This window comes from Hylobates moloch, unplaced genomic scaffold, assembly GCF_009828535.3.
Source record: "Hylobates moloch isolate HMO894 unplaced genomic scaffold, HMol_V3 SCAFFOLD_7, whole genome shotgun sequence".
Lineage (NCBI taxonomy): Eukaryota > Metazoa > Chordata > Mammalia > Primates > Hylobatidae > Hylobates > Hylobates moloch.
The window spans coordinates 16740963-16746962 of record NW_026652282.1 but is presented as its reverse complement, the minus strand read 5'-3'; the positions used below and the strand labels follow the sequence as shown (position 1 = coordinate 16746962).

Here is a 6000-nt window from a genome sequence, read left to right as displayed (position 1 = left end):
GGTGGCAGAGGGACGGAGCGGCCGCGGTGGGAACGGCCGGCAGGGGGCGCAGGGCTCTGGCCCGAGAAGCCCGGGCGGGGCACCCTCGCCGGGAGAGTAGAGGATAGGGGTCGGCTGGAGAACGGGCCCAGCGCGAGGCCGCGAGCAGTGGGCGGGGCCAGGGCGGGGGCGGGGCGAGGCGGTTCCGGAAGGAAGTGGTTCCGGGTCCCACGGCCCGGCAGAGGCGGCTGGGGTGCCACTGCTGTGGGAGGCGGCGGCAGAGTGAGGGGCGAGGCCCGAGGGGCCGGCGGCGGTCGCGGCGGAGGCGGCGGAGGCGGAGGCGGCGGAGGCGGCGGCGGCGGCGGCGGGGACTTCCCGGCCGGGTGAGCGGCTCAGTGGGGGGGCGGGGCGAGGAGGCCTGGGCCCGCAGGGAGGGCGTGTCCGCCACCCAGGAGGGGCGGTTCTCGGGGTGGCGGATGGGGCAGCGGGGAGGATGCGGCGGTCCGACTCGGGTTCTCTGGGGACAGCTCCTCTGCGCCCCATAGGTCCCTCAGTCAGCGCCTTCCCTCGGGCGCGGCGACCCGGCGCGGGTTTCCAGGGGACAGCTGCCCGGCGCCCCTGAGGTCCCTCGGCAGGCACGGCGACCCGGGCACCTGCTGCCGCGACCCTGATCCTCCGCCGTCGTCGGGCAGGTTGCGGTCCCCGCGGTTCCCTGCATCTGTCAAGAGGGCGGGGGCTGGGAAGGCGGTGTCCGGGGACGGTGCCCTTGTTCTCGAGGCGGCCCTGGACGCGTCGCCTGCGGGGCCTGAACCAAGGATCCCCCCCGCACCCCGCTTTGTCCTGGTGAGGCGCTCCTGCCGCGCAGCGGCATCTTCCTCTGTTAACGTCGAGAATGAGTAGTGAAGGCTGCTCATTATCCTGCATTGTAAAGTAAAACTTGTCTTTTTAGAAGCGTCTACTGAAAATTGGCGCATCTCCTGTGCTTCTCTGGGTTGTATTGGGAAACTGGGCCAGTCGCTGTCAGGACTGTCCTGTTGGTAGGTCTCGAGGGAAAGAAATGGGAACGAAACCTACCCCGTAAATATTTTCTTACTCAGGTGCTTTTCGAACTACCTATTAGGTGATTGCCTTTTTTTTTTTTTTCTTCCTGGAACAAATTACAAACTGCAGGTAGAAATCAGGAAGGCCTCTTTAGGCTCCTGGCCAGGCAGCGTTTTTAGCATTTTTCTGAATGTGAACAGGTCCGAACGACAGACCAGAATTTGAAAAGAAAGGTTTTGCTGTGGATTCATAACGAGGGCTTTATTTTTCATTGGTATTTTAATGGTAATGGTATAGCAATGTTTTATTTTTAATGTTTTTTTAAATGGCTACTAAAATTTTATTTTGAAATCACAGCTGTTTCAGTCACCCCCAAGAAACCTTTAAAACGTCTTATTAGAAACATTTTTATATATAGGAACATTTAGCCATTTATACACATTTCTAAGATAGAAATCACAATGAAGATATATTGTTTCACTATTCCAAATTCCAAGTAACCATGGTGAATATGGTTTCACCATTCCAAGTAACCATTGTGAATGTGGTTATACACCTCCAGTCTTTTTCTATGCAGAGCTTAATACATGAGTTTTTCTAAAGTGAATTCTCTTTTGTAATTATCTTTTTCTGACTAGATAGCATGCCATTATATGGCTGTAATATTATAATTTATTTCATTGGTCATTCTCAGTTCTTCCCTATTAAAATACATTGTTGGGTAAATGTAAAAGTCTGCATATCTATGATTACTTTCGAATCTCACTCTGTCGCCCAGGCTGGAGTGCAGTGGCACGATCTCGGCTCACTGCAACCTCCACCTCCTGGGTTCAAGTGATTCCCCTGTCTCAGCCTCCCGAGTTGCTGGGACTACAGGCATGTGCCACCATGCCTGGCTAATTTTTGTATTTTTAGTGGAGATGGGGTTTCACCATATTTGCCAGGCTGGTCTCAAACTCCTGACCTCCGGCGATCTGCCCGCCTCGGCCTCCCAAAGTGCTGGGATTACAGGTGTGAGCCACTGCACCCGGCCCATGATTACTTTCTAAGTGTACATTCCTAGATGATAGAATTGTTGGGCAGAGTGTGCAGATAAGGGTTTCTTTTTAATGTGAATTGCTCAGTTTCCCTCTGGAAAGGATATGCTGTTTTGCACTCCTACCAACAATCTGTGAGTGTCCTTACCCACACCCTAGCAAAAGGCAACATTTAAAGGGATTTCTATAGGAATACTTTTGAGCCATACTTGTACTCTCCAACCAAGTACAACTACCCCTCTCTAGTCATCACTTTTTTCTTATTTGTTGATAGCACTTCAGCTTCTCATCTTTTATTGCACCTTTACTATTTTGGTAAAGAAAGGTTATCTAGGTGAGGCAAAGACATAATAAACAAGAGATTGAAAGTTAGGATCCCCTTGAAATCCAGTATATCTGATTATCTTGAACAAGTCACTTTTCTAAGGTACTCTTTCCTCAATGATGCATTAGGGTTTATAATACAGTTGTCTTACCTTTCTTAAGGATAATTTTAAGGGTCAATTGAAACATTCCTGGAAAGTACATTTAGACACACTTTGTCTTGTTGGTATTTTTAAAAATTATTTTTAACTTATTATTTTTAAATAGAGACAGTGTCTCACTATGTTGCCTAGGCTGGTCTCAAACTCTTGAGCTCAAGCGATTCTCCTGCCTTGGCCTTGCAAAGTGCTGGGATTACAGGCATGAGCCACTGCACCCAGCCATGTTATTACCATCTTGTAAAAATTTCAGAGCACAGAAGCATCTTGAGGTTCATACATTTTTTAAAGTAAATATCTTAATTCAAAAGGCTATTCTCTGATACCCTTTGCCCCCATACTCTTTCACTCCTTAAATTTGAAGTTTTTTGTTTTACTACTGCCCTAGATTATATTCAAAACTTTATCAGGGTTATGAAATTAGGTGAGTGAATGAATCTGCACAAATGTTGAAGGAACAAATATTTAAAAGCACTATATAAAGCTGAGAGGGGCAGGTATAACGCTAAATAAAACACAGTACTTGGGCTTATGATAAATAAAACATGGTCTTTGTGCCCTGCAGGCTACATTATCCAGGCAGCAGAGGGCATAAAAGCTGCTTTCCAAATTTAGATGGCAATTTTAGATGTGATGCCTGATGTCAACTATTCTCAAGTATGCTAAAGCCCAATTCTGCTGACCAAGCACCTGAGCAAGTGACCGGGCAGTCTCCACAGGGTCATCTTTCTGAAGGTAGGATTCGCAAGGTGAGGAAGTGGTAGTATTATAGTCCAAGAACCTGGGTTCTACTTTCAGGTCCTCCACCTGGGGCAGATCAGTTAACTTTTTTGAGGCTGGCTTTATTCACTCGTGAACTGGAGGTAATTCCAGCTTCCTCATGTGTTTGTTGTGAGGATTACATGACATAGTACGTGTACAACACTTAGTAAACCAGGAACTGCTGGTACTCATGTCATCATTCTTACCCACCAGAGACTTAGCTTCCCCAGGAAAGAAACTAGGTCTCTTCTAACTTTTTATTCCTACCCCCTAGCAGTCACTGGTACTTAGTCATGTTTGATAAATTTACATAGAATGTGACCACTGATAAAAATTCAGTTTGGGGGGGCCGGGCACAGTGGCTCACGCCTGTAATCCCAGCACTTTGGGAGGCCAAGGCGGACGGATCACCTGAGGTCAGGAGTTTGAGACTAGCCTGGCCAACATGGTGAAACCCCATCTCTGCTAAAAATACAAAAAGTAGCCGGGCGTGGTGGTGCATGCCTGTAATCCCAGCTACTTGGGAGGCTGAGGCATGAGAATTGCTTGAACTCAGGAGGCGGAGGTTGCAGTGAGTCGAGATTGTGCCATTGCCCTCCAGCCTGGGTGACAGAGCAAGACTCTGTCTCTAAATAAATAAATAAATTCAGTTTGGACCAATGAAGAAGGTAATATGTAAATTTGGAATGTTGGGAAAAATTGACCACGTTATTTGGAGTTAATATTAAGGAATCAAAGGAAACATTGAACTAATTGGACTTAGACTCATCTCTGCTATGACTGTCATTCTACTTTAGATCCCTAATGCCAGGCAAATAGTCTCTCCTTATTAAGAATAAATGTACTGGCTGGGCATGGTGGTTCATACTTATAATCCCAGCACTTTGGGAGGCTGAACTGGGAGGATCACCTGAGGCCAGGAGTTTGAGACTAGCCCTGACAACATAGCAAGACCCTGTCTCTACAAAAAAATTAAAAAAAAATTAGCTGGGTATAGGGTATGCACCTGTAGTCCCAGCTACTTAAAGGCTGAAGCGAGAGGATCACTTGAGCCCAGGAGTTCAAGGCTGCAGTGAGCTATGATTGCGCTACCGCACACCAGCCTGGGTGACGGAGTGACACCGGGACTCAAGGGGGGGAAAAAAAAAGGAAAGAAACCGACTCAAGTTTCTCCCATTTTAAAACCTTGTTCCTAGACCTCTAATCACCCTGCCGCTACCTAGTTTCTCTCCTCCCCTTCCCTTCCCAGCTGGACTGTTTCAAAGAGTTGTTAATAATTGGCTTTCTCAGTTTAGCCCTCAAGACATGTGTTAACACTTTTCATTCCTTTTATTTGATCTCTGCAGTATTTACCATGAAAGTCTCCCTTTTTGAAACATCCTTCTTTTGTTTCTGAGATTCTGTGTTCCAGGGTTCCCTTCTTCCTCCCGGGAAGTTCCTTCTCAGTTTCTCCTTTGCTGGTTCATCTTCCTCCAAAGGTCGATTTTCCTGCAGGCCTGATCCTTCTTGTGCCTTACTGTCTCTGGAATAATTTATAGAGCATTGAGGCTATCTCGTGTTTGAAGATTTGGTAGAATTCCCTGTGAAACCATCTGGGCCTGACACTTTTTCATGTGATATTTCCTTTATAACTTTCTCAATTTTTTTTCTGTGGAAATTGGTCTATTTAAGCTTTCTAACTCTAATGGAGAAAATTTTAGTGATCTGTAGTTTTCTAGCAAATTATCCCTTTCATCTGGGTTTTCAAATTTATTTGGTAGAGGTCTACAAAGACATCCTTTATTATTTTTAAATTTTTTCATCTTATTTCCTCCATGCCCGCATTTTGTGTTTTTGTGCTTTTTTCCTTAAGTTATCTAATGGTTTATCTATTTTATTTTGTTATTTTTTTCAAAAACTACAGAATTTTGAATTATTAATTAGATCTGTTTTTCTGTTTTTTCCCTCATTCTTTTCTTCTACTTTCATCTTTTTTTTGCTTGTTTTTTCCTGAGACAAGGTCTCTCTCTGTCACTCAGACTGACGTGCAGTCAGTGGCATTGTCTCAGCTCACTGTAGCCTCTACCTCCTGGGCTCAAGCAATCCTCCCACCTCAGCCTCCCAAGTAGCTGGGACTACAGTGGTGCACCACCACACTTGGCTAATTTTGATTATTTTTTTTTTTTGTAGAGACAAGTTCTCCCTATGTTGCCCAGGCTGGCCTTGAACTCCTGGCCTCAAATAATCCTCCTGCCTCGGTCTCCCAAAGTGCTGGAATTACAAGCATGAGCCACTGTGCCTGGCCTGCTTTCATCTTTATTATTTACTTCCATGTCCTTTCTTTTGGTTTATTTTGTTATTTTTTAAGTTTCTTTTTTTTTTTGAGGCAAGGTCTCACTCTGTCACCCAGGCTGGGGTGCAGTGGTCTATCATAGCTCACTGTAGCCTTGAATTCCTGGGCTTTAGCAATCCCCCTGCCTCAACCTCCCGAGAAGCTAGGACTACAGGCGTGTTCCACCACGCCTAGCTAATTTTTTTTTAAATTATTTTTTTCTAGAGACAGGGTCTTGTTATGTTTCCCAGGCTATTCTCAAATTCCTGGCGTCAAGTGGTACTCCCACCTTAGCCTCCCAAAGCAGTGGGATTACAGGTGTGAGCCCACGGTGCCCAGCCTATTTTTAAGTGTTTTTTGACCTTGGAATAAAATTTACTTATTTTTA

General features: G+C 46.0%; 1 protein-coding gene across 5 annotated transcripts in view; it reads left to right on the top strand.

Moving 5' to 3' along the window:
• The first annotated feature begins 228 nt into the window (after positions 1-228).
• BCLAF3 (BCLAF1 and THRAP3 family member 3) overlaps positions 229-6000 on the top strand; it is a 77407-nt gene continuing 71635 nt past the window's right edge. For 4 of the 5 annotated variants that reach the window (XR_009214312.1, XM_058441548.1, XM_032756661.2 and 1 more), the window contains exon 1: positions 328-362. The gene's annotated coding sequence lies outside the window, so the exon portion shown is untranslated. Of the gene's footprint in view, positions 363-6000 lie in introns of all 5 variants that reach the window. The other variant, XM_058441549.1, reaches the window with a different exon arrangement.